We start from the raw sequence: 27,164 nt of genomic DNA, 5'->3' as shown, positions 1-27,164 counted from the left end.
TGGAGGTATCAAAGATGACTAAGACACATCTGTGGCTTTCAAGAGGCCTAAGATGAGAGCCGGGCACGGACAATAGTCCCCCCACTTATTTGTGGTTTTGTTTTCCCAGATTTTAGTTACTCATGGTCAACAGGGGGTCTGAAAATATTAAATGGAAAATTCCAGAAATAATGCATCAAATGTTTTAAATTGTGTCACTCTGAGTAGAATGATAAAAGCTTGTGCTGTCCTGCCCTACCCCACCGGGGACATGAACCATCCCTAGGTCCAGCATATCCAGGCTGATACGCTCCCCGCCCTGTTAGTCACTTAGTAGCCCTCTTGGTTATTGGTTATCAGATCAACTGTCATATCACAGTGCTTGTGTTCAGGTAACCTTTATTTTACTAATAATGGCCCCAAAGCACAAGAGCAGGGAGGCAGTTGATTTGTGCAAGGGCATTTAGGAGATTGTAGACTCTTCCCCTAGTGCCCCAAAGACAAACTCTTTTTTTTTTTTTTGAGACTGAGTTTTGCTCTTATTGCCCAGGCTGGAGTGCAATGGTGCGATCTTGGCTCACAGCAACCTCTGCCTCCTGGGTTCAAGCGATTCTCCTGCCTCAGCCTCCCGAGTAGCTGGGATTACAGGCACACGCCACCACGCCCGACTAATTTTGTGTTTTTAGTGGAGACAGAGTTTCTCCATGTTGGTCAGGCTGGTCTCGAGCTCCCTACCTCAGGTGATCCACACCCCCTCAGCTTCCCAAAGTGCTGGGATTACAGGCGTGAGCCACTGCACCCAGTCAAGAAACTCTTTTGTAAAGCAGATATCCCTTCCCAACAATGGAATAAAGACATGAAATTTACCACCACAGTAGCAGGGATAGTGGTTGCAGTGGTGAGTCTTGCAATGGGTAAGAGCTGGTAAGCTCACCATGGACAGAATCAAGTGTCTCCTGAGCTCCATCCCACACTCCGATGGACACATGGATGATAACAGCACTGTGCTGGCCAGGCAAGACAAACACTAGGAATACTGCCAAGTGGGAAGGTCTGATAGATGCTAAAGGAGCAAAGTCGTTGTGTAATGAAGAATTAACCTGCCCCAAAGAGAGGTCTGGCTGTTGTCCTTGGCTACCAGGAGGTGATCTCTAGACCCCTGGAATGTCCTGACTGATAGGACTGTTTTTGTTTGCCTATAGGCTTTGGCCATTGAGCAGTCTAACAGTGTGATTTATGATGAAGGCTTTGGGTCATGTCACATCAGTTCTGACCTCTGGAAAGGACTAGATACCAAAATTTGTTGTAATTGAACTCCCACAAAAACCCTGAACACCAAAGGCTTAGGTGACCTTCTCATGTTGGCAATACAGAAGGTCTCTGACTTAGGATGGTTTGACTTAGATTTTTTGACTTTATGATGATGCAAAACTGTCACAATTTCTATGCAGTATACAGTATTCAATAAATCACATGAGATATTCACCACTTTATTACAAAACAGGCCTTACATTAGATGATTTTGCCCAAATATAGGCTAATATAAGCATTCTGAACACAATTAAGGTAGGCTAGGCAAAGCTGTGATGTTCGGTAGTTTAGGTGTATTAAATGCATTTTCGATTTGCAATATTTTCAATTGGTTCATTGAGAGGTAATTCCATTGTAAGTCAAAGGGCATCTGTACTATATATTATCACACATCATGTTCAAGACTCCATGATTCTATGGAGAGATGATGACCAGAAGCTCCTCAAGTGGATATCGTTTGAAATCTGCTCTTGCATCTCTTCCCTTGGCTGATTTGAGTTTATCTTCTTTGCTACAATAAAATTGTAACCATAGGCCGGGCACGGTGCCTCACGCCTGTAATCCTAGTACTTTGGGAGGCCGAGGTGGGCGGATCACGAGGTCAGGAGATCGAGATCATCCTGGCTAACACAATGAAACCCCGTCTCTACTGAAAGTACAAAAAATTAGCCAGGCGTGGTGGCAGGCGCCTGTAGTCCCAGCTACTCGGGAGGCTGAGGCAGGAGAATGGCTTGAACCCAGGAGGCGGAGCTTGCAGTGAGCCAAGATTGTGCCACTGCACTCCAGCCTGGGCACTGGTACAAGACTCCGTCTCAAAAAATAAAATAAAATAAAATTGTAACCGTAAGTATAGCACTTCCTGAGTTCTGTGAATCATTCTGTGAGGGTGGTTTTGAAAACCTCTGAGTCTGTAGCCATATAGTCTGAAGTGAGGGTGGTCCTGCAAACCCACAAACTTGTGGCTGGTGTCTGAAGTGAAGGCAGGCTTGCAGGGACTGTTCCCTCCAGCTGAACAGTTAGCTAAACTCCAGTGCAGCAGCTCAGCACTGGGGAGCTGCCAGAACAGAAGGACGACATGGGAATGGAAGGTCCTTGTAGGTGAGTGTCAGGCCCTGCTTAGCTCTCCAGACTCTGCCGTGCCCTCTCCTCACACTTGTAACCACTGAGTACCCACCTCAGGCTTAGCACCTCTTTCCCACAGCACCAAGTCTCAGAGACCAATGCTGACCTTAGATTGCAGGCGTTTAAGGAGCATTGATCCGGCTGGGCATGGTGGCTCACACCCATAATTCCAGCACTTTGGGAGGCTGAGGTGGGCAGATCACCTGAGGTCAGATGTTCGAGACCAGCCTGCCCAACGTGGTGAAACCCTATCTCTACTAAAAACACAAAAATTAGCTGGGCGTGGTGGCATGCACCTGTAATTCCAGCTACTTGGGAGGCTGAGGCAGGAGAATCGCTTGAACCCAGGAAGTGGAGGTTGCAGTGAGCTGAGATTGCGCCACTGCACTCCAGCCTGGGCAACAGAGCAACACTCTGTCTCAAAAAAAAGCACTGATCCAATGCTCTGGGACTCAAATCACCACGCTGGCTGGAAAACAAAGAGAAGAGTAGCATGGGAGTTCAGGCTAAAGCCTTCAGCAGTAGACAGACCTGGTACAGCAGTCAGAGTCTTACCAGAAAGACCATAAGTCAAGAAGGACTTATTATAAAGAGGCTTCCTCCAAAAGAGTGGGCACTGGACAACCACAAGGGATAGAGCAGTAGCAGCCCTAGATTCAAAGACACAGAGAAGGAAATAGAAGGAGAAGATTCTATAGAGAAAACCACTTTGTGGCACCACAAGCCAAAAGCACCCTCTCCTTTCTTCCCTCTTGTCTGTGGGGCTCTCCACTAACAGACCCAACTGGTGCTAGCGGGGAAAGGGAGGCTGTTGATGCAGCTCATAAGGTCAGCCTCTGGGGTGGAGAAGGACAGCAAGCTCAGCTGGAGGGATAAATGGAAGGTATTCAGCACCTGGGTTCAAATCCTTGTTACCTACCGGCCATGTGATCTTCAACATGTCACATGAGTTCCTCCATCTATAAAACTGAGTGCTTTGGTAAGTAGGCAAGGACCAAAGGAGGTAAGGCACATGAGGTGCTTGCTGTAGCACCTGCTTCATAGGAAGGGCTCAGTGACCAGCAGACAGTAGTACTAGGTTTGCTGCTCTGCCTCTGGCTCCATGCCCAGCTATAATAACTGGGCTTCCAACTTGCTCCTGAAATCCAGTTGCCCCCAGTATCCCACTCTGATCATTGGATCCAGGTTATTTTCCTTGTGCCAGAGGCCCCCGTCTTGCTATTTGCTTAATCCAGGGGTCTCCTGGGAATGGCACCTTGCTGTATGCTTGTAGGTAACCACGGAAACTGGCTGCCTTTGTCAGATAAAAGACAAGTTGGTAACAGCCTGAATGGTGATGGGGAGAGAGGCTGAGAACAAAGATTTTTATGAGTCATGTTAAGCAAAATCCATGCTCCAGGTTAAATATTTTCATCCCTCAAGAGAGTTAGCACGTACCCAGTTCTACATTGGGAACCCTCTCCCTTAAACCACATTGAACATAGGACACAGAGTATCTTCAGCCTGCAAGGTGGAGTGTAAGGTCCCCATGCTACTCTGCCTGCCAACTTCCAATGAGCTCTGCATACCCATGAGCTCTGCTGGAGCCATTTTTATTGAAAAGCTCTCTGCAGATCTGCCTCTTCTGAAGCCTGGGTTCAGGAAACCAGGACCAGATTGGCCAGAAGCAGACTGGAACAGGCCTAGAGTTTTGGAGAAAAGAGGTACATTTATTTTCTAGGGCTGCTGTAAGAAAATACCACAAACTGGGCCTGGTGTGGTGGCTCACACCTGTAATCCCAGCACTTTGAGGGGCCGAGGCGGGCGGATCACAAGTCAGGAGTTCGAGACCAGCCTGGCCAACATAGTGAAACCCTGTCTTTACTAAAAATACAAAAAATTAGCCAGGCGTGGTGGCAGGCGCCTGTAATCCCAGCTACTCAGGAGGCTGAGGTGGGAGAATTGCTTGAACCCACGAGGCGGAGGTTGCAGTGAGCCGAGATCATGCCACTGTACTCCAGCCCGGGCAACAGTGCGAGACTCTGTCTCAAATAAAAAAAAAGACAAGACCAGACCACAAACTGGGTGTCTTCAACAACAGAAGTGTATTGTCTCACAGTTCTAGAGGTCAGAAGTCCAAGGTCAAGGTGTCAGCAGGGTTGGTTCCTTCTGAGAGCTGTGAGATCGAATTTTTTCCATGCCTCTCCCCTCGCTTCTGGTGGCTTGCTGGCAGTCTTTGGCATTCCTCAGCATGTAGAACCATCACCCTGATCTCGCCTTCATTTTCACACAACATCCTCCCTGTGTGTGTATTTCTGTTTCCAAATTTCCCTTTTTTTTTTAAAGAAATTATCTATTTATTTTGAGACAGGGTTATGAGACTGGCTAATTTTTGTATTTTTGGTAGAGTCAGGGTTTCACCACGTTGGCCAGGCTGGTCTCAAACTCTAGGGCTCAAGCGATCCATCCTCCTTGGCCTCCCAAAGTGCGGGATTACAAGTGTGAGTCCCTGCGCCTGGCCCAAATTTCCCTTCCTATAGGTACACAAATTATATAGGATTAAAGCCACCTGAATGACGTCATCTTAACTGCTTACATCTGTAACAACCCTGTTTGCAAATGAGATCACATTCTGAGGTACTGCGCCTTAGGACTTCAACATAAGAATTTGGGGAAGACACAATTCAACTCGTAACGGGGAAAAAGAGGAGAAAGTCTACCCTATGACATCTATCCTGGTTCTTAAACATTGACCCTTCTTGAATTTCTCAACCCAGGGCTACCTTGTTATCAGAAAGCCTCTGATATTCTACGTTGTGCCTTTTGCCCTATGACATCTAGTCCTGGCCCTCTACCTGTCCACTTTGGCAATCTAATTCTATCTAGTTCCAGCCCTCACTGCTGGGCAGGCATTTCAGTATCCCTTTTCTGCCAGTATTTGTTCTGCCAGCCATAGGAGACTTCCTCCGAGTTGAGCACGTTCCTCTTAGAACTGGCCTTGCCTTCGGCTGGCACAGTGGCTCATGCCTGTAATCCTAGCACTTTGTGAGGCCGAGACGGGTGGATCACCTGAAGTCAGGAGTTTGAGACCAGCCTGGCCAACATGGCGAAACCCCGTCTGTACTAAAAATACAAAAATTAGCTGAGCATGGTGGCGGGTGCCTATAATCCCAGCTACTCAGGAGGCTGAGGCAGGAGAATCGCTGGAACCCAGGAGGCGGAGGTTGGGGTGAGTCGAGATCGCGCCACTGCACTCCAGCCTGGGTGACAAAAAAAAAAAAAAAAAAACTGGCCTTGACTCACAGGGTGCAGCTAATCCAAGTCCTTGTTTGTTTAGCTCTGCCCCAACCTTTGCAGGTGGTGGGGCCAAACCCAGCTGCACCCTAAGGCAAGCCAGCAGGGTTTGAAGTGCAGGGTTTGAAGTGCATGGAAGTAGGGACAATAAGCAGGTATTTAGAGCCAGATGGGCAGGGTTCAGAGCTGGGTGGAAGCATGCTGCAGCATGGCACAGGGGCAGGGCTAGAGTGCAGCCTAGTGGATCTAAGGGTGTTTACTCTTGGCTTTATTTCTACTGCCACTTGTATGGATGATCCAGGCCCACAAGGCTGGACATGGCCATACGAAGGTCTGCAGATGAGTCTTGCCCAGAGTAAAGCAGGAACAGTCTGGGGGTGGTTAGAAGCATAAACTTTGCTCACTAAGCCTCAATTTCTGCATCCATAAAATAAGACCTTTAACAAAACTCATCTGATGGGATTTTTGTGAGGATTAAATGAGTAATGAATATATAGCCCTTTTTTTCTTTTTTAAAAATTTGTTTCATTTATTTATTTTTTGGAGATGAGGTCTCACTCTGTCGCCCAGGCTGGAGTGCAGTGGCACCATCTTGGCTCACTACAACCTCTGGGCTCAAGTAATTCTCCCACAGCCTCCCAAGTAGCTGGGATTATAGGCATGTGCCACCACGCCCGACTAATGTTTATTTGTTTGTTTGTTTTTGTAGAAATGGAATTTCGCCATGTTGCCCAGGCTGGTCTTGAACGCTGGGACTCAATCCACATGCCTCTGCTTCCCAAAGTGCTGGAATTACAGGTGTGAGCTATCCTGCCCAGCCAATATATGGCCTTAACTCAGGGCCTGGTACAAAGTAAGCATTCAAAGCTGGGTGTAGTGGCTCATGCCTGTAGTCCCAGTTACTCAGGAGGCTCACTTGAGCCCAGGAGTTTGAGGATACAGAGAGCTATGATTGCACCACTGCACTCCAACCTGGACGACAGAGCAAGACTCTGTCTCCAAAAACCAAAGTAAGTGTTCAGCACATGTTAGCCATGGTGATCATCATGACCACTTATAGCATTTTACTCCCTCCGCAGAGTTTCATGATATTGGCTATCAGGTAGTTTCTGGGTATGACAGACTAAAACAGCTGCTCCTTTCTTATTGAAATAATGTACCCACACAAAATTAAACAGCCTCTCAGGAAAATGATGGCACTTCTTTGGATCTTTTTCTTTCTTTTTTCTTTTCTTTTTTTTTTTTTTGAGACAGAGTTTAGCTCTTGTTGCCCAGGCTAGAGTGCAACGGCACAATCTTGGCTCACCACAACTTCCACCTCCCCGGTTCAAGCCATTCTCCTACCTCAACCTCCTGAGTAGCTGGGATTACAGGCATGCGCCACCACCTGGTTAATTTTGTATTTTTAGTAGAGACGGAGTTTCTCCATGTTGGTCAGCCTGGTCTCGAACTCCCGACCTCAGGTGATCCGCCTGCGTCCGCCTCCCAAAGTGCTGGGATTACAGGCGTGAGCCACCACGCCCGGCTTCTTTGGGATATTTCTTAGTGTTATTGGATTATGACCATTGTTCCAGGATAGGAGCTATCAATGTGCAATCTACCTTAATTTTTTTTTTTTTTTTTTTGAGACAGTGTCTCACTCTGTCACCCAGGCTGGAGCACAGTGGCACGATCTTGGTTCACTGCAACCCCTGCCTCCCAGGTTTAAACGATTCTCCTGCCTTAGGCTCCTGAGTAGCTGGGATTACAGGTGCTCACCACCACGCCCAGCTAATTTTTGTATTTTTAGTAGAGATGGGGTTTCTTTCTTTTCTTTTTTTCTTTTTTTGTTTTTTTGAGAGGGAGTTTCACTTTGTCACCCAGGCTGGAGTGCAGAGGCACAATCTTGGTTCACTGCAACCTCCACCTCCCATGTTCAAGCAAGTCTTCTGCCTCAGCCTCCCGAGTAGCTGGGACTACAGGCATGCGCCACCATGCCCAGCTACATTTTGTATTTTTAGTAGAGACGGGGTTTCACCATATTGGCCAGGCTGGTCTCGAACTCCTGACCTCGTGATCTGCCCATCTCCGCCTCCCAACGTGCTGAGATTACAGACGTGAGCCACCATGCCTGGCCTACCTTAATACTTGAAGCAGCTTCCTGCCACATGTAGGTATCTTTTCTTTCCTCCCCAGGGAGGGGATGGATTTTGTGGATTTCTGATTTTTTTTTTCTTTTGAGACAGAGTTTCACTCTTGTCACCCAGGCTGGAGTGCAATGGCATGATCTCGGCTCACTGCAACCTCCGCCTCCTGAGTTCAAGCAATTCTCCTGCCTCAGCCTCCCAAGTAGCTGGGATTACAGGTGCACGCCACCACAGCCAGCTAATTTTTTTTTTTTTTTTTAAGTAGAGATGGGGTTTCACGATGTTGGCTGGTCTGGTCTTAAACTCCTGACCTCAGGTGATCCACCCGCCTCAGCCTCCCAAAGTGCTGGAATTACAGGTGTGTGCCACCATGACCAGCTTTTTTTTTTTTTTTTTTTTTTTTTTTTTTTTTTTTTTTTTTTTTTGACACAGGGTCTTGCTCTGTCTTCCAGGCTGGAATGCACTGGTGCAATCTTGGCTCACTGCAACCTCCGCATCCCAGGCTCAAGTGATCCACACACCTCAGCCTCCCTAGTAGCTGGGACCACAAGCATGCACCACTATGCCCAGCTAATTTTTGTATTTTTGGGTTTCGCCATATTGCCTAGCCTGATCTTGAACTCCTGGACTCAAACAATCCTTTTTCTCAGCCTCCCAAAGTGCTGGGATTACAGGCTTGAGCTACCGTGACCAGCCAGTTCCCGAGATTTTAACACTGGGCTAGAACTAGGTCCTCTGAGTGCTAACAATTATCCTTCACACTTCCAAAATTAGCTCAAAAATGCCCACGCTCTTAAGAACAGGGTCAGGAGCACCTGATCATTTTGAAGAGATAATTTCCTCAGATGAGAAGCCACATAAGTAGTCATTATGTGCATCCCCTCCTGCCTCGTCTTAGAAGCCAAGTATAATTTAATGTATTTTAGGAACTAAAGTTCAAAATGTGAATTTCCCGTGTAGAAAAAAAAAATCTGTCAGAAAGCACTTAGGAAAAGGCATGGCAGTCAGATCAAATAGTGTTCAAAGATCTGTCCTTGGCCCTCTTTTCTGATTTTCCTTGACAATGTCATTCAAACTCGAGCTTGTGATAGAGGATCACTCCCCTGCCTGTGGCAGCAGCCTCGCCCCATCTCTGGAGAGCTGGGTTCCAAGTCTCTACTGCCTACTCGAGACCCATCTATAACACTGTGAAATCAACATATCTCAGAGGGAAGAGACCATGTCTCTGCTCTTCCAGCCAACCCTACCTCCTTATGTCTTGCCTGTGACCCCTACTTGCATTCATGTTACTACCATCCTATTGGTCATCTAGGCTTGAAACCACTAAGTCCGTGATTTTTAACTTTTTTTTTTTCTTGAGACACAGTCTGGCTCCATCACCCAGGCTGGAGTGCAGTGGTGCAATCTCAGCTCACTGCAACCTCTGCCTCCCGGGCTGAAGCCATCCTCCCATCTCATCCTCCCATCTCAGCCTTCCAAGTAGCTGGGACTACAAGCACAATGCTACCACACCTGGCTAATTTTTATATTTTTTGTAGAGATGGGGTTTCACCATATTGCCCAGGCTGGCCTTGAACTTGTGAACTCAAACAATCCACTCGCCTCAGCCTCCCAAAATGCTGGGATTACAGGCTCCAGTCACCACACCCAGCCTTCCTTAGCCTTTGTTGAAATCTCAGACACCTTTGAGGTTGGATGGGAGGTATGAACTCTCCCCAGGAAAAGAAGCATTCACACAAATATTTGCTCAAAATTTCAGGAGGTCTTTAGGCCCCCCTAGCTAAGTGATCTTGATTACTTTTTTATTTCCTAATAATACCTGCTCAAAAACCTTCAGTGGTTTTTGAGTGGCTCCCCACTATCCATAAAATATGTCCGTGTTTCTTAACTTAGAGCAGACCATGATCTGACTGCAGCTTCTCTTTCTAAAATAAATGGGTTAGGTTGGGCGCTGTGGCTCACGCCTGTAATCCCATCACTTTGGGAGGCTGAGGTGAGTGGATCATTTGAGACCAGAAGTTCGAGCCCAGTCCTGCCAACACGGTGAAACCCTGTCTCTACTAAAAATACAAAAATGTGTCGGGTGTGGTGGTGCATGCCTGTAATCCCAGCTACTGGGGAGGCTGAGGGAGGAGAATCGCTTGAACCCAGGAGGCAGAGGTTACAGTGAGCCAAGATCGCACCACTGCACTCCAGCCTGGGTAACAGAACGAAACTATCTCAAAAATTAAAACAAAGCAAAACAAAATAAAACAAAACAAAACATAAAATAAAATAAAATAAAATAGTTAACGTGCAAAACCCAGTAATGGCACCAGGTGAACTGTGGAAGTGTTAGCTATTACTGCTGTTGTGTCCTGTGTTTCAGCTCACCTAATGTCTCACTTGTCCCTTTACCTTTGCATGTCCTGTGTTCGCTCCCTCTGTGTCTTTTTATTCTCTCCTTGCCAATCATGTGTCCCTAAGTCCCCAAGCCTTCTCAGATCAGTTTCCCTAACTTAAGCCCCCATCCTATAGGAAACTCGATCTCTTCTTCAATATTTCTGAACCCACCCAGGGCTATTTCACCTTCTCCGGAAGTAAGCATTCAGTATATATTAGCTGAATGGTAAGTGGTCATCATGACCATCATAGCTAACCTGTGCCCAATGCTTACTTCTGGGGCTTACCTCCTCCTGCTCTGAATATCTGTCCTGAGCTCTGAATATCTTCTCCAGAGACTCTGGCTGTTGCACAGCTTTGGGAACCCCCCACTCCTTGTCACCACAAACATGGACACAGCCTCCCCCTCCATCTCCCCCACTAACTAACCCGGCAGCCAGAGCCATCTTTTTAAAATGTCATGAATCAGCTCGTCACTCGTCTAATCAGAACCTTTTAATAGCTTCCCGTCATACATAGAATAAAATCCAAATCCCTTCTTTAGCAGCAAACTGTATATCTTCTTGTACCTAGGGAAAGATTTAGGTTTTGTGGGTCCTGGAACTTACACAATTTCGTAAAGAGGGAGGAGCCTCTTTACGAAAAAAAATATAAAATCACAAATATTGTTACTTTTATTTTTATTCATTTTTAATTAATTTTTTTTTTTTGAGACAGAGTCTAACTCTGTTGCCCAGGCTGGAGTGCAGTGGCACGATCTCAGCTCATTGCAACCTCTGCCTCCCAGGCTCAAGCGATTCTTCTGCCTCAGCCTCCCAAGTAGCTGGGATTACAGGTACACACCACCATACCCAGCTAATTTTTATATTTTTAGTAGAGACAGGGTTTTGCTATTTGGTCAGGCTGGTCTCGAACTCCTGACCTCAGGTGATCCACCCGCCTCAGCCTCCCAAAGTGCTGAGATTATAGGTGTGAGCCACTGCGCCCGGCCTAAACACAAATAAAACACTAAATTGAAAATGAATATTTAGCTGGGCACAGTGGCTCACGCCTGTAATCCTGGCACTTGGAGAGGCTGAGGTGGGAAAATTGCTTAAGCCTAGGAGTTCGAGACCAGCCTGGGCAATGCAGGGAGACCCTGTCTCAAATAAAAAGCAAATAAATTAGTTGAGTATAGTAGTATGTCCCTGTAGTCCCAGCAACTGGGGAGGCTGAGGCAGGGGGATCCCTTGAGCTTGGGAGATCCAGGCTGCAGTGAGCTATGATTGTGCCACTGCATCCCAGCCTGGGCAACAGAGCTAGACCCTGTCTCAAAAAAAAAAAAAAAGAAAAGAAAGAAAATGAATATTTGTTTAGAATCCAAGAAGAAACCACAATAAATTTCAAATTTTCAAAAACTTGCAAAAAATATCACCAAGTTTAGGAAAATAACCATAATTACATATTTATTACTATATTATATATTTATTACTACATATATATGTATGTAATTTTTTAAAAATGAAACAGGGTCTCACTCTGATGCCCAGGCTGGTCTTGTACTCCTGGGCTCAAGCAATCCTCCCACCTCAGCCTACCAAAGTGATGGGATTACAGGTGTGAGCCACTGCACACAGCCCAAAATATATTTTTTATGAATTAACTTATTAACACAACTAGAATACTTTTTGCTACATTTTTTCACTAGTCTTTGTCTCTTCATATGACAATTTAAAATATCTTTTTTTTTTTCATAGCTTACTGCAACCTCAAATTCCTGGGCTCAAGTGATCCTCCTGTCTCAGCCTCTTGAGTAGCTGGGACTACAGGTGTGTGCCACCACACCCAGCTAGTTTATTTCATTTTATTTTTAGTAGAGACGAGGTCTCACTAGGTTACCCAAGCTGGTCTCAAACTTCTGGGCTCAAGCAATCCTCCCGCCTCGGCCTCCCAAGGTGCTGGGATGGCAGGCATGAGTCACCATGCCCAGCCTAAATATCATTTTTAATTTCATTTTCTAAGGAAAGGGTAGAAAGATAATTCTCTGTCCTCCAGCATGGTTGCTTGAAATTTGTTTGTTTGTTTGTTTTTTGAGACGGAGTTTCACTCTTGTTGCCCAGGCTGGAGTACAATGACGCAATCTTGGCTCACTGCAACCTCCGCCTCCCAGGTTCAAGCTATTCTCCTGCCTCAGCCTCCCGAGTAGCTGGGATAACAGGCATGAGCCACCATGCCCGGCTAATTTTGTATTTTTAGTAGAGATGGGGTTTCTCCATGTTGGTCAGGCTGGTCTCGAACTTCCTGACCTCAAGTGATCTGCCTGCCTCAGCCTCCCAAAGTGTTGGGATGACAGGCGTGAGCCACCGCACCCGGCCGAAATTTGTTTTTTATGATATTTTAAAAGAGTGTCTTTCAACTACATGATTCATTATTATGTAAAATTTTAGGACTGTTGTTAAAAACCTCTATCAATTTTCTATCCCAAATGAGCTGTAAGATTTTAGGGCATTTCATGTTTTCTTGTTAATCTTAAGTATTCTTTGATTTGACAATAACCATTATGAGTTTGTTGTTGAAGTCTTTGTTTTAGTAGTGAATCCTCAGCGTTATGTGACTTTTACTGATGTCAATATTTTGTGTTAAATCAGCAAGAACTCAAAATCTTTTTCTTAGGGGTTCCTATCTTTCCCTTATCTTCATTAATGGTATTATCCAGCAAGCTAGAAGCTTATTTATTACCTCTATTCAAGTGTTGTCTCTTCCTCTTAACACTAGTACTTTCTGTAGAATCTGAAATTTTTGTTGTTAATTCTTTTCTTGATGTTGGAGTATGTACTAATCACATATCTTCATCACTTTTGTTTTAATCACATATCTTCATCACTTTTGTTTTATATTCTACTGATTTTTTTCGCCCTGTCTTATTTTTTGTTTTTTTGTTTGTTTTTTGAGATGGAGTCTCACTCTGTCTCAGGCTGGAGTACCGTGGCACGATCTCAGCTCACTGCAACCTCCGCCTCCTGGGTTCAAGTGATTCTCCTCCCTCAGCCTCCCAAGTAGCTGGGATTACAGGCACACAGTACCACACCTGGCTAATTTTTGTATTTTTAGTAGAGATGGGGTTTCATCATGTCGGCCAGGCTGGTTTCAAGCTCCTGACCTCGGGATCTGCCCGCCTTGGCCTCCCAGAGTGATGGGATTACAGGCGTGAGCCACTGTGCCCAGCCCTCACCCTGTCTTACGGTGCTGATAGTCTATTAATTTTTAATCTGAAATTTTTACAGTTTCTTAATAAATAAATGTAAAAATTTCAACACAAGGTACCCTTCATATTCAAGTCAGGAGTCTGTGGCTTCTAGCTTTTTGGTTGACATGTTACAAAATGTCATTTCATTTGCTTCATGGGTAAAAATCAACCTCGCATTCCAGTGCATGTTCCCAGCCTCCCCCATGGCATGCTGCAGCCACCTGGCCATTGGGTTCTTTGAACAAGCCAAGCTTGTTCCAGCCTTGGGGCCTTTGTACTGTTCAAGATCTTTCCCTAGAATGCTCTTTCCTCCAGATCTTTACTTACCTAGCTGCTGATTACCATTCAGACCTCAAATGGTAAAAGTTCTGGGATTACAGGTGTGAGCCACTTCTTCAGAGAGGCCTTTCCTGGCCATCCCGGTCTTAAGTAGCCACCAGTGCTATTATATCAACCTACTTGAAAGCTTTACAATGCAATTATTGCTATCTATCATCTGTTTATCTTTCTGTTTCCCTCACTAGAATGTAAGCCCATGAAAACAGAAACCTGATCAGTCTTTTTTTTTTTTTTTTCTGAAATGGAGTCTCGCTCTGTCACCTAGGCTGGAGTGCAGTGGAACAATCTCAGCTCACTGCAACCTCTGTCTCCTGGGTTCAAGCGACTCTCCTACCTCAGCCTCCCGAGTAGCTGGGATTACAGGTGCACACCACCACGTCCAGCTAATTTTTGTATTTGTGGTAGAGACGGGGTTTCACCATGTTGGCCAGGCTGGTCTCAAATTCCTGACCTCAAGTGATCTGCCCCCCTCGGCCCCCCAAAGTGCTGGGATTACAGGTGTGAGTTGCTGCGCCCAGCCTATTTTAGATAACGGAAGTGTTTAATAGGTACCGCCATTGCTGAAGTCGGTTGGCTCCTGCCATGGGGAATTTAGTAACTGGCCTGCTCTTCTTGACCCACAACATGTTGCCCTTTGCTAACTTCTCTTTTTCATAGAATTTCATTGCCTCCTTCCTCCTTTGAGTTCTAAGCCTCCTGAACTTCTGTTCTGAGGCCTGCCCAAAGGACACAAATATCATTTGACATTGCAACAACATCTCTGTCTCAAGAAAGACACAGATTTATTGGCTTCTCCAGAGGAATTCAGCTTCCTCTGGACTTCTACTTTCCCTCTCTTCCCTAGGGCTTGCGTTTCATAACCAAAAGACCCATCCATGATTTCTCCTAAAACAAGAGGAATTCTGTAGCATTCCTCATAATGTGAAAACTGTTGCCATCAAAAAATTTTTTAAATACAGGTAGTAATTTTCCCTTCCTTTGACACTTATTTCTTCACATCCGATTTTTTCCTCCACTCTCTCCAGTCCCAAGTATGAGGACTACCTTTTCCACAAGGCCTTTCCCAACTTTCCAAGTCAAAAATAAATCTTTTCTTGAACTTCAGTTGTACTTTTTCTGTATGTGCCTTATACTTACTGCTTTCCATATTGTTTCTTTATATACATATCTTATCTCCCCTGTAACATTTGAAACTCCTTAAGATCTGTGTTTGGTTGATAGGGCACAGTGCCTTGAAAACAGTGGATGCTGGCTTTAGGGTTAATCGTGACCATCTAGAAGATCTCAAGGATACCCCCAGATACCCCCAAATAGTGCTAGGATCTTCTCAGCTGACACAGTTTCCACTTCCTGGAGAAATGAAACTGGGATGATCTTGGAAAACACTTTCACTTGTAAGTGGGCCAAGTGATTTGAATCTCCTCACCATTTACTTAGTGTTAAAAGATACCCTTCAGAACTGGGAGCCAGCTTTGGAGAAGATCTGCTAGTGAACAGGTGTTTTTTAATTTATTTTTATTTGTGTGTGTGTGAGACAGGGTCTCACTCTGTTGCCCAGGCTGGAGTGCAGTGGCATAATCATGGCTTACTGCAGCCTCGACCTCCCTGGGCTCAAGGGATCCACCAATCTCAGCCTCCTGAGTAGCTGGGATTACAGGTTCCCACAACCATGCCCAGCTAATTTTTGTATTTTTAGTAGAGACAGGGTTTCACCATGTTGCTCAGGCTGGTCTCGAACTCGTGACCTCAAGCAATTCACCTGCCTCTGCCTTGCAAAGTGTTGGGATTACAGGCATGAACCACCAAGCCTGGCCTGTATTTTTTTAAATGACATTAAAATTTATTAACAAAGGGGATTCACTTCATTTTTGTACTAGAATGGGAACTTAAGAAAATGGATATAGGATGGGAATATCATTAAATACTAAGCAAAATAACCCTGGAAAGTAGAATATCTATATAGATTACTGCAACAGGAGTTGAGGAGAAGAAACCCAGTATTCGCTCAGATAGAGATATGCAGAATAAATAATAATGAGGAGGAAGAGGAAAAGAAGTATTTATTGAGTTATTTGTATGTGCTGGGTACTACAGGTACATTATCTCATTAATCCAGCAAGCGTTAAGAGACTGAATGTTTGTGTTTCCCCAAAATTCATATGTTGAACTCTAAACCCCCAGTGTGATGGTGTTAGGAGGTAGGGCCTTTCGGAGGTGATTAGGTGATAAGGGTAAAGCCATCATGAATGAGATTAGTGCCCTTAGCAAAGAGACCCAGAGATCTCTCCAGCCCTCTTTCTGCCATATGAGGGAGGATACAAGCAGAGGTCAGCAGGCTGCAACCCAGAAGAGGGCCCTGCCCAGAGCCTGACCCTGCTGGCACCCTGATCTCAGACTTCTCGCCTCCAGAACTGTGAGAAATAACACTGTTGCTTCTAAGCCACTTAGTCTATGGTAGTTTCTATAGCAGCCTGAACCAAGACAGGTAGGAAATATTCATTATACAGGTCACTAGATAGAGATGACTCAGAATGTAAGTCATGGAGCTGAGATTCAAACCCAGTCCTGTATAGACAGGGCACAAGTTCTCAAGTGCTCAGTGGGCAAACCCTGTTAGAAAGGAGTGGGCTCCCAGAAACTAAAGACGCCAGGACAGGTCAAGGCCCCTCTCCCTAGCACTGCTGCCAGCAGTGCAGGCATCCCAATCCCCCTGCTCAGCCTCCCCAAAGAGCAAAGCTCGCTGCATGCCTAGGGGAGTGGGGGCAGAGAGAGGCGTCACCACCAAGGCTGAGAGGGAAGAAAGGGACCTTACTGTGTTCACAGTGTTAGGTGATGTTGGCTGGAATTGTTTGCCTTCGCCTCTAGCTGGAAAAATGGAATTTGCAGGCAGAGGTATTGTAGGATCTGCAGCTGTGTGCCAGGAACAGCACTATTGAGTCATGATGACACAAAACAGCCCAGTTTTACAGAATGTTTTAGGTTCTGTTTTTTTTTTTTTTTTTTTTTTTCTTTTTATTATTTTTTTTGAGACAGAGTTTCACTCTTGTCATTCAGGCTGGAGTGCAGTGGTGCGATCTCGGCTCACTGCAACCTCTGCCTCCCGGGTTCAAGCAATTCTCCTGCCTCAGCCACCCGAGTAGCCGGGATTACAGGTGCCTGCCACCATGCCCAGCTAATTTTTGTATGTTTAGTAGAGACGGGGTTTCACCACATTGGCCAGGCTGATCTCGAACTCCTGACTTCAGGTGATCCACCCACCTCGGCCTCCCAAAGTGCTGGGATTACAGGCATGAGCCACCGTGCCTGGCCTAGGTTCTGTTTCTGTTGTGACATTCTCACTAAGAGCCAGACACTGTGCTAAGAGTGATACGGGCATTATCTCACGTAATGTTTACAACAGCCCTTGTGACACCAGGGTTGTATTAACTGATAAACAACTAAACTTTGGAGAGATTAAGGAATTGTCCCCCAGGTCTTGCCGCTAGAAAAGTTCATTTAGCAGGGAGTGGTGGCTCATGCCTATAGTCCTAGCTACTCTGGAGGCTGAGGAGGATGATCTTTTGAGCCCAGGAATTTGAGTACATCTTAGGCAACATAGTGACACCCTGTCTCTTAAAAAAAGAAAAAAAAAGGCCAGGCACAGTGGCTCACGCCTGTAATCCCAGCACTTTGGGAGGCCGAGGCGGGTGGATCACGAGGTCAGGAGATCGAGACCATCCTGGCTAACACGGTGAAACCCCGTCTCTACTAAAAAAGTACAAAAAAATTAGCCAGGCGTGGTGGTGGGCGCCTGTAGTCCCCGCTACTCGGGAGGCTGAGGCAGGAGAACGGCGTCAACCCAGGAGGCAGAGTTTGCAGTGAACCAAGATGGCACCACTGCACTCCAGCCTGGGCGACAGAGCGAGACTCTGTCTCCAAAAAAAAAAAAAGAAAGAAAAAAATGTAGCAAGTGGAACCCAGGTCTATTAGCAATTTTATTGCTCTCTCTGCTAACTCCTCATGAAGTTGTAGCTCACCATAATCTCTGTCAAAATGCTCATGTGATCCAGCTTAGAAATATCCAGCCATTGAGGCTGGGTGCGGTGGCTCATACCTGTAATCCCAGCACTTTGGGAGGCTGAGCTGGGTGGATCACTTGAGGTTAGGTGTTCGAGACCAACCTAGCCAAAATGGTGAAACCCCGTCTCTACTAAAATACAAAAATTAGCCAGGCGTGGTGGTGTGCGTCTGTAGTCCCAGCTACTTGGGAGGCTGAGGTATGAGAATCGCTTGAACCCGGGAGGCAGAGGTTGCAGTGAGCCAAAATTGTGCCACTGCACTCCAGCCTGGGCAACAGAGGAAGACTCTGTCTCCAAATAAAAAAAGAAAAGAAAAGAAATATCCAGCACAGCCTGGGCATAGTAGCTCACATCTATAATCCCCGCACTTCGGGAGGCCAAGGCAGGAGGATCACTTGAGGCTAGGAGTTCAAGACCAACCTGGGCAACATAGCAAGACCCCCGTCTCTACAAAATTAAAACATTAGCTAGGCATGGTGGGGTGTGCCTGTAGTCCTAGCTACTATGGAGGCTGAAGTGGGAGGATAGCTTAAGCCCAGGAGGTTGAGGCTGCAATGAGCCACCACTGTGTCACTGCACTCCAGACTTGGTGACACAGTGAGACCCAGTCTAAAAAAAAAGAAAAAGAAAATCCCAGCTACAGTCTTTGTACCAGCAGTACCTAACGAAGTGTTTTCTACATAGAAACTGAATTGAAGGTTGGGCAACTGAGCGAGACCCTGTCTCAAAAAAATAAAATAAACAACTTTTTGGTAGCTTAAATAGTATGAAAAAAAGGAAACAGGCAGTCAGGGTGTGGTGGCTCACGCCTGTAATCCCAACACTTTGGGAAGCCGAGGCGGGTGGATCACCTGAGGTCAGGAGTTTGAGACCAGCCTGGCCAACATGGTGAAACCCCGTCTCTACTAAAAATACAAAAATTAGCCAGGCGTGGTGGCAGGCGCCTATAATCCCAGCTACTCGGGAAGCTGAGGCAGGAGAATTGCTTGAACCCGGGAGGCAGAGTTTGCAGTGAGTCGAGATCGCACCATCGCACTCCAGCCCGGAGAACAAGAGCGAGACTTCGTCTCAAAAAAAAAAAAAAAAAAAAAAGAAAGAAACTGAATTGAATTAAAAGATGCTGACAGATCTCTTTAATTATAGATGTCAATGTGATCTTTCACAAGCACACTGAAAAATTCACACCGTGGAAAAGAACTAAAGTCCCATCCTAATTCATCAGAGCCTTCTGTTTCCTGTAACAAAGAAGAACTCACAAGATCAGGATTCCAAGGTGATGCGTTTTTCTCTGACTAAAAGTACAAATGAGTCAGATGCTGTAATTGCTGCTGGAGATAGTAGTTAGGTAGGCACGTCTGGCTTCGTGAACAGCTTCCTCCTCAATGCTTCCCCTGCAGTGATGGGAAGAGTCTCAGCTGCCTGCTTTGGCTCCCCCTGTATCCCAGCAGCTAACAGTCCCTGGCAGGTAGGAAGCTCTAGGTAAATCGGTGTGTAAGGTCATTGGGCTGTTCTTAGGGTACTGGGACTGGGAAAAGTAATTCATGTTTATTGAGCACCCACCGCGCATCAGTACTAAGCTAAGTGATGGGGGTACAAAGGTGACTTCAGGACAGCTACACCATTTGCAGTGCCCAGTGCAGAATGATGAGGGGCACCTACATTTTATTCAGATATCGTAGTATTAAAAATTTCAAGACAGTGACAGCAGGGCATTGAACAAAGTGTGGGGTCCTTCTGATCATAGGGTCTTGTGAGACTGCACAGCTTACATGATCGGAAAGTTGGCCATGTGTGAAATATATATATATATATTTTTTTTAATTTTATTTTTTTTAGAGATGGGGTTTTGCTATGTTGCCCAGATTGGTCTCAAACTCATGGCCTCAAGCAATCCTCCCTCCTTGGCCTCTCAAAATGCTGGTATTATAGATGTGAGCCACAGTGCCTGGCCTATTCTTGATTTTTATTATTACTATTATTTTTAGGGACTGGGTCTCACTCTGTCACCCAGGCTGGAGTGCAGTGACATGATCATAGCTCACTGCAGTCTCTAACTTCTGGGATCAAGCGATCCTCCCACCTCAGCCTCCCAAGTAGCTGGGACTATAGGCATGCATCACCACACTGGGCTATCCCTGGATGAATTAGAAAGTTTCTGTCATCCCAGGGGTCTCAGTTCAGTGGACAAGACAGACAAAGACATACACAATGATAATTTGGTGTGATAACTATGTGTGTTTCAGGGGAGGAGAGCAAAGACTCATTTAGACCTCACACAGACATTATAATCATTTTTTAATCTAAAATATTTTTTATCTGTTTCTTGTTTAACAGATTTATTGAAACATAATTTGCCTACCATACCATTCTATTCTTTCGTTTAAAGTGTACCATTCAATTGTTTTTAGTCTATTCACAGAGTTGTGCAACCAGTACCACGATACATTTTAGAGCATTTTATCACTCCCAAAAGCAACCCCATACCCATTAGCAGTCACACCCATTTTCCTCCATTTCTCCCAATCCCTGGAAACCACTAATCTACTTTCCGTCTCCATGGATTTGCCTGTTCTGGACATTTCACATAAATGGAATGATACAATATGCTTTTATGACTGTCTTCTTTTGCTTAGCATAATATTTTCAAGGTTCATCCATGTCGTAGCATCAGTATTCTATTTCTTTTTGTTGCCAAATAATATTCTACTGCACGGATATACTGCATTTTATGTGTCCATTCACCAGCTGATGAATATTTGGGTCTTTTCCACTTTTTGGCTATTAAAAATAATGCTGCAGCCAGGCACAATGGCTCATGTCTGTAATCCCAGCACTTTGGGAGGCTGAAACAGGAGGATTGCTTGAGTCCAAGAGTTTGAGACCAGCCAAAGCAACATAGTGAGACCCCATCTCTATAAAAAATAATTAGTTGGGCTTGGGGCCAGGTGCGGTGGCTTGCGCCTGTAATTCCAGCACTTTGGGAGGCCAAGGCGGGCAGATTACCTGAGGTTAGGGGTTCAAGACCAGCCTCACCAACATGGTAAAACCCCATCTCTACTAAAAATACAAATATTAGCCTGGTGTGGTGGTGTACACCTAGAGTCCCAGCTACTCGGGAGTCTGAGGCAGGAGAATCGCTTGAACCTGGGAGGTGGGGGTTGCAGTGAGCCAAGATTGTGCCACTGCACTCCAGCCTGGGCAACAGAGTGAGACTCTGTCTCAAAAAAAAAAAAATTTAGTTGGGCTCAGTGATGTGAGCCTGTATTCTCAGCTACTTGGGAGGCTGAGGTGGGAGGATTGCTTAAACCCAGGAGGTCAGTCAAGACTACAGTAAGCCACGATTGCACCACTGCACTCCGGCCTAGACGACAGAGCAAGACATTGTCTCAAATAAATAATAATAATGCTGCTATGAATATCCATGTCAAGTTTTTGTGTGGGCATGTTTTCATTTCTTTTTCAGGTATATATCTAGAAGTGGAAGTGCTGGGTTATATGGTATGTTAGTCCGTTTGTATTGCTATAAAGGAATACCTGTGGCTGGGTAATTATAAAGAAAAAGGGTTTATTTTGGCTCATGGTCCTGCAGGCTGTACAGGAAGCATGGTGCCGAAGCTGGTGGGGGCCTCAGGGAGCTTATGATCATGGCGGGGTGAAGGAGGAGCAGGTACGTCACACAGTGAAAGAAGGAGTAAGGGCTGGAGAGGTGCCACGGTCCCCCAAACAACCAGATCTTGAGTCAACTCATAGAGTGAGAACTCGCTCATTACTGTGAAAACAACACCAAGCCATTCATGAAGGATACGACCCCATGACCCAAACACCTCCAGTTAAGGAGGGCCTTCCAATCACCTCCCAACATTGGAGGCCACATTTCAACGTGAGATTCAGAGAGGACAAAACATCCAAACCATACCATATGGTAACTCCATGTTATTGTATTTTTTTAAATAAGAACTTCATTGAGATAGAATTCACATAAAATATACCCTCTTGAAATGTACAATTCAGTGGTTTTTAGTATATTTACAAAATCGTGCAACCATTATCATCTAATTCTAGATCATTTTCCTCACCCACCCCCCCACCAAAAAAAATCCCCACATCCCTGAGGCAGTCAACTCCCATTCCCCACTTCCCGCAGGACCTGGCAATCACTCATCTATTTTCTGTCTCTATGGATTTGTCTATTCTAGACATTTCAGAGAAATGGAGTCATAGAATATATGACCTTTTGGCCAGGCGTGGTGGCTCTCGCCTGTAATCCCAGCACTTTGGGAGGCCAAGGCTGGTGGATTACCTGAGGTCAGGAGTTCGAGACCAGCCTGGCCAACATGGCAAAACCCTGTCTCTACTAAAAATACAAAAATTAGCAGGGAGTGGTGGCACATGCCTGTAGTCCCAGCTACTCAGGAGGCTGAGGCAGGAGAATCGCTTCAACCCAGGAGGCAGAGGTTGCAGTGAGCCGAGATTGTGCCATTGTACTCCAGCCTGGGTGACAGAGTGAGACTCAGTCTCAAAAAATAATAATAAAATTTAAAAAAATAATATGTGATCTTTTGTGTCTAGCTTCTTTCACTTAGCATAATATTTCCAAGATTCATCCATGTTGGAGCATATATATATATATGTGTGTGTATGTATAATGTCCTTTTTATGGATGAGGAAATCAGGACTCTTGGAAGCTAAATGATTTACTGAAAGTCACACAAGTGGCAAGTGGCAGTATTAAGGTGACCAACCCATCCCAGTTCACCCAGGACTATCCCAATTTTAACACTGAAAGTCCCATGTCGTGGGAAACCCCTTAGTCCTGGGCAAACCAGGACCCCTGGTCACCCTAGTTGGGATTCAGTAAAAGGTGAAAGAGAACCAGTGTATTCCTAGTTAGGATTCAGAATTGGTGTGCCTGAAATGCACACCAATTGTGAATACTAACTAGGAATACTTGAAATGGCTTTGTGTGATTAAAAGGTGCAGTATTCTTCAGGTGAAACCAAACCAGCATATCCTAGAATAATAGAAAATTTGGACATTATCTCAATATTCCCTAAATCCATCTCTATGCTTCTTTCATTTATTTATCTAAGTCTCCACTTTAGTATTTCCCAAATTGTCCCCTAACTCCTACTCGACTGTTGTTTCCCACAATTTATTTACTTATTATGTTTAGTGTCTCTGTCTGTCTCTCCCCCCTGTAATATAAGCTTCACAGGACCAGAGATCTCTGTTTTGTTCATTCAAGTATCCTAATTGCCTAAAATCATGTCTGGCTTGTAGTAGGCCAGACTCAAATAATCTTTACTGAATAATGCCTATGTGATACCTACAGCTTGTGTCAGAATGTCTAGCTAGTACATCTTAATATCTACCAGAAGAATAACAGTTACAATAAAATTCCGAGGCATAGTATGAAGTTTCTATTTTGGGAAAGTTTTACACTTCCAAACAAGCTGGAATAATAGTTCAATAAACATCCTAAACCTTTTACATAGATTTACCAATCATTAACATTTCACCACATTTTCTGCTACTCACACACAGAACACTTTTTTTTTTTTTTGAGTCTCGCTCTGTCACCTGGGCTGGAGTGCAGTGGCGTGATCTTGGCTCACTGCAACCTCTGCCTCCCAGGTTCAAGCGATTCTCCTGCCTCAGCCTCCCGAGTAGCTGGGATTACAGGATCCCACCACCATGCCTGGCTAATTTTTTGTATTTTTAGTAGAGACGGGGTTTCACTATGTTGGCCAGGCTGGTCTTGAACGCCTGACCTCGTGATCCACCAGCCTTGGCCTCCCAAAGTGCTGGGATTCCAGGCATGAGCCACCGTGCCCGGCCAGCACACTTTTTTAAAGGTAGTATGCAGCTGTCGTGACACCTCACCCCTAAATATCTCATTACAGATCTCCTAGGAAAAGGTCATTCTAGTATATAACCACAATAACACTCACTACAATCAGAAGAAGAAAATTAACATCAATTCAAGAAGACAATTTAATATACTATCTCCAATGATCTTAAAAATGTCTTATTGAGCAGGCTTTCCCCCTCCCATCCAGGATCTACTCAAGGTTTACATATGGTATCTGGTTATCTCCTTGGTCTCTCTTAGTCTCAGAAAATCCCCACCTTTTGGTGTTTTCCATGACATTGAACTTTTTTAGAATCCAGGCCAGTTATCTTGCAGATTTTTTCCAGATTCTGAATTTCCTTGATTGTTCCCTTATGTTTATTTTCAGGTTAAACAATTCCAGCAGAATTCTATATATGGGTGTTGTGTATCTCTTAGTGCATTATAACAGGAGGCCATCCATTGTTTTACTATTAGTGATGCCAAGTTTGATTGCTTGGTTAAGAGGGTATTTACCAGATCTCTCCATGGTAAAGATACATTTTCCCTTTGAATTTATTAATTTTTTATTTTGAGGCGGAGTCTCACTCTATTGCCCAGGCTGGAGTGCTGGAGTGCAGTGGCACGATCTCAGCTTACTGCAACCTCCACCTCCCGGGTTCAAGCAATTCTCCTGCCTCAGCCTCCCAGGTAGCTGGGATTACAGGCGTGTGCCACCACAGCTGGCTAAGTTTTGTATTTTTAGTAGAGACAGGGTTTCACCATGTTAGCAAGGCTGGTCTCGAACTCCTGACTTCAGGTGATCCGCCCACCTCAGCCTCGCAAAGTGTTGGGATTACAGGCGTGAGCCACTGCGCCTGGCCTGAATTTATTAATTGATCTGTAGGGTGCAACTCTGGAACCATGTAATTATCCTATTCCCCAACATCCTTTCACTCAATGATAAAATCATTGATGATAGCCAAACTGAATCAATTATTACACTGGCAGTGACAAACTCAAATTCTATCATTTGTCTACATTTATTAGCTGGCATGCTTCTGAATCACTGTGAATTCATAAGGCTTTTACATTTCATTTAACATGTTATAATCCATTATTTTTTGATGTACAAAATACATCAAATTGTCCTAAATTTGGCAAGTGGGAGCTCTGATGTTTGAAAGATCTAATCATCTAACGTATATGTCACAAAACATGATGAGTTTGGAGGACATAAAACTCTAAAATGTAGCCAGGCGCGGTGGCTCACACCTGTAATTTCAGCACTTTGGGAGGCCGAGGCGGGCAGATCACATGAGGTCAGGAGTTCAAGACCAGCCTGGGCAACATGGTGAAACCCCACCTCTACTAAAAATACAAAAATTACCCTGGTATGGTGGCGGGCACCTGTAATCCCAGCTATCTGAGAGGCTGAGGAAGGAGAATCTCTTGAACTCGGGAGGTGGAGGTTGCAGTGAACCAAGATTGTGCCACTGCACTCCAGCCTGGGCAATAGAGCAAGATTCTATCTCAAAAAAATTAAAAAACTCTAAAATGTAGACTATAGTCATATATATATATAATTTATTTTCATTTTCATTTATTTATTTATTTTTTTGAGACAGGGTCTTGCTCTGTCCCCCAGGCTGGAGTGCAGTGGCACCATCTTGGCTCACTGCAGCCTCCATCTCCCGGACTCAAGCGATCCTCCCACCTCAGCCTCCCAAATAGCAGGGACTACAGGCACATGCCACCATCCCAGGCTAATTTTGTATTTTTTGTGGAGACAGGGTTTCACCATATTGCGCAGGCTGGTCTTGAACTCCTGGGCTCAGGCAATCTTCTAGCCTTGACCTCCCAAAGTGCTGGGATTACAGGTGTGAGTCACCATGCCCGGCCCTATTTATATTTTTTTAAACACATTTTGGATAGTATGTTGGCATAAAATGTTTGCTACCTAAAACAAGTTCAAAAAAATCTGTTGACAATCGCTTTGATTTTCTTAGCTGTATTACAGAACATTTTCTTTGAACTTGATGTTGATGTATTGTAATAAGACTTCTTCCTAAGAAACTCAATGGATTTTGATCTTTATATGTTATTTGAGTTTGTAACAAGATTTTAAATAATGTTAACTTCAACTTTTTAAAGTGGCACAGGAAGAGGGGGAGTTAATACAACTGCATTGCATGCCAGATCGCTGTTGCGTTTTCATTTCCTGAGCAATGTTGATGGACTGTGAAAATAGGAGGAAACTCTAAATAGCCCCAAATAGAAAGGCTTAGGGTTAGGTTGCAGGTAATAGAAAGCCAGATAATAATGGTTTTACTCCATGGGGACTGTATTTTTTCTCATGTAATAAGAAACCCAAAGGTATTCCACTCAGGGCTAGTGATGCTGCTCAATGATATCATTAAAGCTTCCTCTTTCTCTCCACTCCACCATCCTTAGTTTATTGTTTTTGTCCTTGCAGTCACAAAATGGTTGCCGAACCTCTAAGCTATTGCATCTGTGTTCTAGGTCAGGAAGAAGAGGGAAGGGTCATGAGGCCAAATGGAAGCATCCCTATTAAGAAATTTTTGCTGGGCACGGTGGCTCACGCTTGTAATCCCAGCACTTTGGGAGGCTGAGACGGGCGGATCACGAGGTCAGGAGATCAAGACCATCCTGGCTAACACGGTGAAACCCCGTCTCTACTAAAAAATACAAAAAATTAGCCAGGCATGGTGGCGGGCGCCTGTAGTCCCAGCTACCTGGGAGGCTGAGGCAGGAAGATCGCTGGAACCCAGGAGGTGGAGGTTGCGGTCAGCCAAGATCCCACCATTGTGCTCCAGCCTGGGTGACAGAGCAAGACTCTGTCTCCAAAATAAATAAATGAATGAATGAATGAATAAATAAATAAATAAATAAATAAATAAAATGATATACTGCTTCATTTGCTCTCTTTAGAACATATTTTTGAAAGTTCCAGGTAGGAAGTTCTAGGACTCTGGAAACAATCAAGTGTACTCAGCTTCATGTTGCCTCTTCACTACAGTTTCTTTTCTTTTCTCTTTTTTTTTTTTGAGACGGAGTCTCTGTGATCCAGGCTGGAGTGCAGTGGCACAATCTTAGCTCACTGCAGCCTCCATGTCTCAGGTTCAAGCAATGCTCCTGCCTCAGCCTCCTGAGTAGCTGGGACTACAGGTGCATGCCACCATGCCCAGCTTTTTTTTTTTTTTTTTTTTTTTTTTTTTTTTTTTTTCAGTAGAGACGGGGTTTCACCATGTTGACCAGTCTGGTCTCGAACACCTGATCTTTGGTGATCAGCCCTCCTTGGCCTCCCAAAGTGCTGGGATTACAGGCATGAATCACCGTGCCTGGCCGCTTTTCTTTTTTTTTTTTTTTTTCTTTTGAGACAGGGTCTTGCTCTGCCACCCAGGCTGGAGTGCAGTGGCACAATCTTGGCTCACTGCAACCTCTGCCTCCTAGACTCAAGCGATCCTCCCACCTGAGCCTCCTGAGTAGCTGGGACT

General features: G+C 45.0%; 1 long non-coding RNA gene across 7 annotated transcripts in view; it reads left to right on the top strand.

The window, feature by feature from the left end:
- Positions 1-27,164, top strand: part of LOC112206093 (uncharacterized) — a 102,294-nt gene that overhangs the window by 53,791 nt on the left and 21,339 nt on the right. For 5 of the 7 annotated variants that reach the window (XR_002940288.2, XR_010153040.1, XR_002940286.2 and 2 more), the window contains one exon: positions 18,960-19,089. The exons of the other annotated variants lie outside the window; for them this stretch is intronic. This is a non-coding gene — a long non-coding RNA (uncharacterized LOC112206093). The remainder of the gene's footprint in view (positions 1-18,959; positions 19,090-27,164) is intronic. 7 annotated transcript variants of the gene reach the window in all.

Source organism: Pan troglodytes, chromosome 19 (assembly GCF_028858775.2).
Source record: "Pan troglodytes isolate AG18354 chromosome 19, NHGRI_mPanTro3-v2.0_pri, whole genome shotgun sequence".
NCBI classification, from domain to species: domain Eukaryota; kingdom Metazoa; phylum Chordata; class Mammalia; order Primates; family Hominidae; genus Pan; species Pan troglodytes.
The sequence above is the reverse complement of the archived record's forward strand: the minus strand, read 5'-3'. Positions and strand labels throughout refer to the sequence as shown.